The 9,899-nt window shown below is 41.5% G+C and overlaps 1 long non-coding RNA gene across 1 annotated transcript in view; it reads right to left on the bottom strand.

Moving 5' to 3' along the window:
* The window catches only part of LOC125483287, a 23,480-nt gene extending 13,903 nt beyond the window's left edge, over positions 1 to 9,577 (bottom strand). Inside the window, exons 1-2 of the long non-coding RNA XR_007262253.1 lie at positions 9,117 to 9,577; positions 6,495 to 6,608 (exon numbers count right to left, since the gene is read on the bottom strand). This is a non-coding gene — a long non-coding RNA (uncharacterized LOC125483287). The remainder of the gene's footprint in view (positions 1 to 6,494; positions 6,609 to 9,116) is intronic.
* Positions 9,578 to 9,899: the final 322 nt, after the last annotated feature.

Raw genomic sequence — 9,899 nt, 5'->3', positions numbered from 1 at the left:
TCCAACGCATCATCCTCCGACACTTCCGCCATCTGAAATCCGACCCCACCACCAAAGCCATCTTTCCTTCCCCACCCTTATCTGCTTTCCAGAGGGACCACTCTCTCTGTGACTCCCTTGTCCGCTCCACACTCCCCTCCAGCCTCACCACGCCCGGCACATTTCCCTGCAACCGCAGGAAGTGCTACACCTGCCCCCATACCTCCTCCCTCACTCCCATCCCAGGCCCCAAGAAGACTTTCCACATCGAGCAGATGTTCACCTGCACATCTGCTAACGTGGTATACTGCATCTGCTGTACCCGTTGTGGCCTCCTCTACATCGGGGAAACCAAGCGACGGCTCGGGGACCGCTTTGCAGAACACCTACGCTCGGTTCGCAATAAACAACTGCACCTCCCAGTCACGAACCATTTCAACTCCCCCTCCCGTTCCTCAGACGACATGTCCATCCTGGGCCTCCTACAGTGCCACAACGATGCCACCCGAAGGTTGCAGGAACAGCAACTCATATTCCGCTTGGGAACCCTGCAGCCCAATGGTATCAATGTGGATTTCACAAGCTTCAAAATCTCCCCTCCCCCTACCGCATCCCAAAACCAGTCCAGCTCGTCCCCGCCTCCCTAACCTATTCTTCCTCCCAACTATCCCCTCCTCCCACCTCAAGCCGCACCCCCATCTCCTACTTACTAACCTCATCCCGCCCCCTTGACTTGTCCATCCTCCCTGGGCTGACCTATCCCCTCCCTAACTCCCCACCTACACTCACCTTTACTGGCTCCATCCCCGCCTCTTCGACCTGTCCGTTTCCTCTCCACCTATCCTCTCCTCTATCCATCTTCTATCCGCCTCCCCCTCTCTCCCTACTTACTTCAGAACCCCCTTCCCCTCCCCCATTTCTGATGAAGGGTCTAGGCCCAAAACGTCAGCCTTTCTGCTCCTATGATGCTGCTTGGCCTGCTGTGTTCATCCAGCTCTGCACATTGTTGTCTCGGATTCTCCAGCATCTGCAGTTCCTCCTCTCTCTTCATATTGTTCCTGGTTGATAGTCAACTGGTACTACGTGGGATTCACTAACAGGTTTCCTGATTTGGGACTAGCTGGTAATCTTTGCTTAAACTTTCTGTTCTCTTCCTTAAGAGATTCAATTTATAGTTTATACATTGCACTCCAAATTGCACATTTTTCGGTTAAAATGAAAACAATGCTCACAATATTAGAGGTACAAATGAGATCACCTCGTAATACACTGCATAATCTACATTTGTTAGTGACAGGATTTCAAATGAATCTACCAAAGAAATAGGTTTTGAAGCATCACAAAATACTAGGAATCCAGCTTATTTTAAAACTCTGGGCAGAAATGGGTGGGGAGAAGGGAAGAACAATGCACACTGGTAGGGAGATTTTACCAGTAGCAATAAGATTATGAATTCCATAGCAAGGATGCAGATTAAATTCCTTTTGAATCTCCCTACCTTCGTAGTTAAGTTTTAATTAGTTGAACAACAATCTGGAAAAAGACAGAGTCCAGATTACAGACAGTTTATAAATTAAGATGCACAAGCTACCTAAATATGACGACTCACTACTTATGTTAACTCATGCTCTTATTATATTGCAGAACTGATCTTGTGAAGCATATATGCTGGTGTTTCTTTTGCGGAGTATTTCTACATAGCTGTGAATCGGTATGCCAGTAACACAATGCAAATTGCTGTAGAGCAGCAATTGCAACTGAAAAAGAAATTTCTACAAGACTCAACAGGTCAGGCACGTAACTGGTATGTGTTCTCAACAGATAATGTTGTAACTTCATAAATCCACACTATTGATACTCAGCACTAGGAAAGATAGATTAATAGCCAAAACACATTTAAATTCAACAAAATATATGATACTCAAAGGTATAACACCAGGAACAATGCAGTTTTAATTTCATAAAGTCACTTCTTTAAAAAAAAAAATCTTCCTTTCACCCTTAGAAGTGCCTGACTACCCCTTAAGGGTTCAGGAGACGAGGCTGGAAGTCCCTGGCTCATTTATTAGCTGGCCAGTAATGGCTTGCTAAGTGACTATTCAGGGTCTGTGCATGACCCACTTTTGCTTACCTGAAGCAACAATACTCATTAAGCTAAGCCAAATTACAGCATTTGAAGTGCCCATTCCTTCTAGTTCAGCTGTAAGACCTCAAAAACTGTACATCTGTAATTTGAAATACTCGGAATGCAAACGTAAGCAGGACTTAACTGTGTATAAACATTAAACAAAACCCAAATTCTGGAAGTTCTGACAGATTTCCTACAGGGAGGCTCATGTTGTATCTGGAGCCAAGTATCATGCAGTTTCTGGAATGCTGACATTTAAGTTCTAGCCTATGATGAGGCTACAGCCACATTCCTATAAATGGCTAAATCCAAGTAAGTTAGAAGTGACTCTAACCCTATGATGTCAGAGAATAGCTGTAATTTCGTGAAAATTTCAGAATCAAGACAACCTATTATAGCTCAAGTTAAAAACTAAACATTGCCTATTAAACAGTCCTTATTCTTTAGATCATTCCTTATGGCAGTATCTGAATAAGTGAGTAATGAAGTGAGAAATAAACCAAAGTATAATCTAGTAACTCTATCAGACAAGCAGAAAGAACTGCAACGAGAGGGAGTTGGCATTCAAATGGATACAGGTGTCTGACGTGAACGTGCAACGTATTCAGCACGTCAGCCCTCTTTCAGGTGCAAGTGATGCTTTTTGAGGCATTGCTAAATCAATTAATTTTTCCTCCCATTATTAGTTACAAACCAGGAATTTTTTTGATGCTCTCTGCCAGAATACCACCATGATACAAATGTTCAGTGAAAAAGAGGAAATTTTCATTGACATCATGCATGCTGTTTTACACTGCAAGGAGTAAGTGAACTTCTGTAACAATTCAAATGAACTTCTGCCAGTACCTGGTGTCCATCATTAACATAGCTGTTATGTACACAGATTCTGAGTAGGCTGTAAATTAGCATGCAAAATTTTAAGCACACTAGGAACCAAACTTCTGGTTATTTATTTTTCTTTATTAAGTCCAGCTTAGCACATTCTGTATATCAGAATTGATTTCACGGCATCAGAATGCATTGCATTTAAAACTGAACTGCATTTTAAAAATACACTGTGCCAAATATGCACAAATACGCTTAAGCCTCAAACTGTAAATTCCCATAAAGAATTATGGTGCAGGTTCTGCGCTCTTTATTTGTGGAATTCATTTTGTTTAGTTAAGTAATTTAGACGACGTTGCCACTAGTAAGAGCAGCATAACATAAGTGTACTGTATCTCAAATTGCAATTGCCAAGTAAGTTGAATGAGGGAATCCTGAGTGACAACATATGAATATTTCAGATCATTTGTAAGCGATCATCTAGCATGAGAAAACTCTCAACAAGGTCAATACCCATCAAGTACATTCACCAGCAACATTTTAAGACAGCCTCTGTATTAGCTTTATTTCTTTGTCTTGCTTTCCCTTGCATGTGTTCAAGTTGCTTGGTACAACAATGGTCCTGCTCACTTCAGGAACACCTCAACTACTACCTTAAATATTCACTCAGCAACCCCTCTACCACTGATGCAAGATGAAGTTAATTGTCAAGGCTCTTTCAACAACACGTTCCAAACCTATGACCTCTACCATGCAAGTTAAGGGCAACAGATTCATGGGAATATTATTAATGTGTGCAACTTTCACTGCAAGTTACTCACCAATCTGATTTGGATCAATAATCGCTTTTCCTTCACTGTAGGAGGGTCATAAAAACCGGAACTCCCTTCCTAAAAGTAGAGTGCACCTACAACATGCTGCAGTGATTTACCACTGTTGCCTCAAAGGCAATTAGAGATAGGCAAATGTTTACTTCATAGCAATGCTCACAGCTCAAACAAATAAATATCAATACAAAGCAGTACTTTTAAAGTTGATTTACAGAAATGAAAATCAGTTAGAATATTTAATAAGAATAGCCCAGACAAATTTCTTTTGATCAATATTGTACCAGCAAATCTGGTAACATGCATATTGGATATTATGTGAAGAAAAGTTTGACAAGGCATAAAAGCAATATGGTGAGGAGATTATATTATCTAGACAACAGGACCAACCAGGTAGACTATATTGTCATTTTATGATCCTGTACATTTTCATACTCCTAATGAACTCTGTTTGAAAGTTCAAATGCCGTTCAAAAACATTTGATAAGGCTTACTAGAGACATTTCATGGTGTGGTCATGGGCTTTGAAAACAATACACCCAAAAATTGTCACCAGACCATTTAAGGTATAGGATGTCAACATGGCAATAAACAGTCCAAATGGTGGGGACTTGATGGACTAAATGCTCTCCTTTCGCACGGCAGAGATTCTACGATTCGAAACTTGCTTGTTCCAAAATAAATTGCTTTCTCAAAAAAGTTACAGTACTGCTTTATTTCAGGTTCCTGATTCCAAAATCCTTCAGTATAACATTTTAATATGGAGAGCTGCAGAAAACCATTTCAGGTCTAAGGGGTAGCAAGAACTGTAGATGCTGGAGTCAGAGATAACAGAACACAGCTGGCCAGGCAGCATCAGAGGAGCATGAAAGTTGACCTCTTGGGTCAGGACCCTTCTTCGGAAACTGAAGAAGTTCAGAACATTTTCTGAAGAAGGGTCCCGACCCGAAACGTCAACTTTTCTGCTCCTCTGCTGTTCCTGGCCTGCTGTGTCCCTCCAGCTCCATACTGTGTTAGTAAGTCTAAGGGGGAATATGTTTCACTTTGGATGCAATCTAGAGTGTGTACTGGTCACAATAAAGTTCAAATTCTTCATAGAATCCCCACAGTGTGGAAACAAGCCCTTCAGCCCAACAAGTCCACACCAAACCTCAGAGCATCCCACCCAGACCAATCCCCCTATAACCCACCTAATCTACACATCCCTGAACATTACAGGCAATTTAGCATGGCCAATCCACCTAACCTGCACATCTTTGGACTGTGCGAGGAAACCGGAGCACCCGGAGGAAACCCACACAGACACGGGGAGAATGTGCAAACTCCACACAGACAGTCACCCTGGCGCTGTGAGGCAGCTAAGCTAACCACTGTGCTACCGTGCCGCCCCCAAAAGATAAATTAGCTTTGCTTGCTGGAATGCACCCATGTAATCACAAAATTCCAAAAACCACACAATTGGGTACTGTAATAGAACCAGCTTTGCACTTCTCTGACCTATGAAAATGTATCCCTTGGTCTGTCTATTCAGTTTTATTCATGAAAATGGATTTATCAGAGACAAGCATCTTCACTTCAAGTTAAAAATTACTGAAAATAACAAAAACTATGTAGAATCAATGATTAGATTAATTGGTATCCACTAATCAGCTTTTTTCAGTACATTAAATATTCTTTAGAAATGAACTTATGTACCTTAAAAAAACAGATGCAATCTAAAGAGTCTTCCAGAACTAGCACAGGCAGCAGTGTCAATCAATTACAACCTGGGTATGTGAGCACAGCCCAATTTGGGAGCACTGCATCTTCAAGCAGAAGAGATCATGAAAACACAATCTCAAGTATTTTTAGGATGCAGCTTTCTTTTTAAAATCCCAAAATTCTCGACATTGACTTGGCCAATTTTACAACCAGATCCCAGCACAAACTGGTGAAAATTCTACCCTTAAGATTCTCACACCAGTTTTGAAGCTGTGTTTCCAAACTAACAGTTTTAGGGGATTATTTCAGATTCGTCAAACAGTATGTGCTAAAAATGTACCCAACTGTCTTGTCTGCTGGCATATTAAACATTCCTAGAACGGAATACTAGTAGGATTGAAACCAGCTCCATATTAGTTGACCATTAATATGGAACAAACACACATGTTCAATTATTTTTAGGTTCTTGAATTCTCAGCTTTCATTTACCAAAAAAAGTTGTCTCAATCATTTCAATGCAACCTTCAAGCAAGGTTATTCATCCAGTGATGACAAACAACTCAAATTTAACAAAATGAATCAAATCCGATTGTCCAAAATGATAAGCACTCGCAGTATAAATAATTGTGTACTGTGGTTACATTCTCAAGTTTACCACAAATAATGCTATACAATAAATACTTTTCCCAGTATGAAGAGAGTCAAAGTGTTAACATATTAGAAAACTGAAAGAAGTTAAGAACCATGGGTAAAATGCTGTTTATAATCAGCATACCACCTGAGAATTTGTTGCAGCATTACATGTAAAGACTTAATAAGAAACATCATACAATGTTTATCTTACTCTGGTTTGATTCCTTTACCCATCTCGTTTATTCTCTACAGCAACTCTTTCATACTTTATATGAATTGCTTAAAGTCACCCTGGGAACATGGGCAACTGTGGTCCCTCTAGCACTAACCAGCAGAGCCAGTTTACAATTCAGGACATTCCTGGTCTGTGGGATGCTAAGCCAAGGAAGAGATACACTTACATAACTTCACCATCTGGAGAGCCGATCTGAGGTATTCTGGTCTTGTCTGCGTAAACGTATGTGATCAGAACTCCCTAGTCCAACTAATTGTAGCAACTCTACTGTGTTTACGACCTAAATACAGAACAATTCATAGCAAAGTTATTTTGAAGGCAAGCAGAATGACCATTATGGCCAATTCAGAGATAAATCTATTCCCTTGCAATAAATTAGTTAGATAATACCCCTTGATCAACCACTGTTTCAACAGAAAGAAACTTCATATCTGGGTAGAAATCCCTGTTGAGGATTAGATTTTTCTACACGATGCACCAAATCCAAATTTGAAATATCTACATTTTGTGAAGATAATTACTCCCTTAGTATTATATGTTGTTATATGTAAAACAAAAGATTTTTCACTGAGCAAGTGATAGTTTCCACAATACAAGTCAATACTTACATTTGATCATTAAAACCCAACTGACACACCACTGCTCTCAATCAACTTTTAAAATTATTGATTTACTAAATCCTGAAGCTATCTGGGGCAATCCAATATTCAAGATGATGTTTAGATACTTGCGGCCTGAACAGCACACAATTCCACTTCATCACAAGACAGAGCGACAATTGATGCACCTAGCCAGGGAGAATTGTACAAGTCCAAGAACCAGGTGGAACTGACTGGATAACAGGAAAGATGTCACTTGTATTTTACACCATTGAGGTCACTGTAACCAAAACATGATTCCAAGGAAATAAACCAATTTACAGAATAGAAGCCTGCTAACAGATATGTTACCTAGAACCACTTGCAATAAGTAAACTATACAATTTATCAACATTTTCAGTTGAAATTAGAACAGTGCATCACAAGAGACTATTCAACCCACTGAATCGGTGTCAGTTCTACGAGAAATCCAGTCAGTTCTACCACACTCCATCCCCAAATACCCTTTCCCACCATATGATAATAAGTAGAGGTGAAATTTTGTTTGTTGGTTTGGCAAACTCAGCTTCTGGGGAAGTGGTTGCGTACTGATAATGTAAACGTAATAGTAATCCAGAATCCCCAGATTTTAATGTTTTGGGAACATGGGTTCAAATTACAACTGGTAGAGGTTGACATTTGAATTTAAAAATATGAACTTAGAAGCTAGTCTAGTGGTAATCATATAACCTCTCATTTGTTGTAAAATCCCATCTGGTTCACTAATCTCCTTTAGGAAATCTGCTGTCCTTACCTAGTCTGCCCTACATAATTTCAGACCCATAGCAATATGACTGACTCTTAAATGCCTCTGAAATGGTGTAGCAAGCTCAATTCCAGGGACACCAGAACCAACAAAATTTTTGTTTTTTTTTTAGTACCTATTTATAAAGGCCATTAAAAGATCAGGTTTCAGTATGATAGGCTTTACAAACTACAACCTTGTCAAATCATTACAACTTAATAGTTCATAATTTACACGATCAACTCTCTCCTTTAAATCTGGCCCTATGCACTACTTGTCAGCAATATGCAAACAACTTCAATAAAAGCAAAATACTGTGGTTGCTGGAGACATGAAAGATAAACAAGATATGCTGGAGAAACTCAGTGATTTACCAGCATCTGTGAACAGAGAAACGGAGATAACATTTTAATTTCAACATGATTCTTCAGGTTCTGAAAGACAGTGATATTGGGCTCAAACTGTTACAACATTAACTGTTCCCTCTCCACAGATGCTGCCAGACCTGCTGAGTTTCTCCAGTATTTTTAGAAAATTACTGCAAAGGACTTCAACCTCAAACAACACCATTTGCATACCAGAATATCTTGACCTCATGGTATCATATTCTATTGGTGCATAGCTCACTTTCATTTCCAATTAAACATGGCAAAGCCTCCAGTAAGTTGCAACAACCAATTTAGCTGCAATAGCATGTTATTGCAGGGAAAAAGTACACTATGCATTAATATTTTTTCACTTTAAGTTGAATCTGACCACATTTACAAATGCCTAGCTTGGAACATCTATGTAATAGACATTGTAGTAGATAGTGAAAAATTTGAAACGTGAACACAAAACAGTGAAAATACTCCATAGGTCAGGCAGCATCTGAAGTGGGAAACAGCATTAACCAATTAGGTCCATGATCTACACTAGGTGTGATGAAGGATCATTAACTTGTGTTTTCTCTGCACAGATACTGACATTCGTAGTAGGCATTTTCAACATTGTTTTTCCATCAAAGCAAAAACAAACCCCTTTTGCCAACCCGCCAAAGAGCAACCAACCAACTTTCGGGGGCCTCACCTTCAGCAAGAAACCGAGCAGGAACCCAGGATCTGATATGACACAGGTTAATTTTTTGGGGGGCGGTAAGGAAAAAGTAAATTCGAGAGATTAGGAAGGAAACAAACAACTTGCTGACCAAAACAAAAAAGACATCAAAAACAATAAATTCGTATTTTTTTTTTTACATCACTATTTGGCAGAAAGGACATTCAAAATGTCAGGCTAACTAATCAGACAAAACATATAGGTATTAAAGAAAGCTGAAGAGAGAGAAGAGACTAGGCCCCGAGTCCTGGTCACCAGGGCAGGGGGGGAGGGGACGGGGACGGGGTGTTGGGTTTAAACTAACACCGACCTTGCGTTCGCCTCTGGTGGCGCACACTCCGAGCTGGCCTCGGCGGAATTCATACGAAAGCGGGTTGCCTTCCAGCCTGGGCTTTTCTTTTTCCGCTCCTGTCCCAAGGGCCGGCGTGCGGACAGGCCTCCCAGGTGGGAGGGACGTGTATGTGTGGTTATAGGTTTCCCTCCCCGACCTCGCAAACGAGCCGCCTCCTCCTCCTCCTCTGGTGGCGGCGGCTGAGCGTCCGGCTCACTCCCAGTCTCCGCTTCCCGCCGGTAGATTTTACCCTGCAGAAAAGCGCTGCGAAGAATTCTGTTCGCTCCCCTATCGTGTCGTGTCGGTGCCCAGCCGCTCTAACACCACCGCTGGCCCGGACCTCGCTCTTGTCGCTGCTGCTCCTGCAGCCTCCGCTCCTCCTGGCCTCCCCGCTCCGCCATCTTGGTGTGAGGGCGACTCACCCGCTGGCGCTTTCCCAGACTGCGCCGCGCCGCGCATGGCAACTGCCATTCCTCTTCGCCCCTCCCCCTCGTTCATCTGGTCTCTTAAAGGAGCAGCACCTCCCCCCAACTCAAATAGTTAAAGCCCCAGTTGTGCAACAACTTTGTGCAATTAAGGTGCAGCCGCCATAGAGAGAAAAAGACCTTAACGTGAAAGTCACCACGCCTCAGGCAAGAGGGTCCTTCATGGGAGCTTCAGCCAGCAGCAGGACTTGAACTGAGGCTGATATGGGACTCCCTCTACTCTATAAACCAGCTGTCCAGCAACTGAGCTAACCAACCAACAGCCTAGGAGTAGGGT

Source organism: Rhincodon typus, chromosome 6 (genome assembly GCF_021869965.1).
Source record: "Rhincodon typus isolate 14 chromosome 6, sRhiTyp1.1, whole genome shotgun sequence".
NCBI lineage: Eukaryota > Metazoa > Chordata > Chondrichthyes > Orectolobiformes > Rhincodontidae > Rhincodon > Rhincodon typus.
Note: the sequence above shows the minus strand (reverse complement) of the source record. Positions and strands in the feature narration are given on the sequence as shown.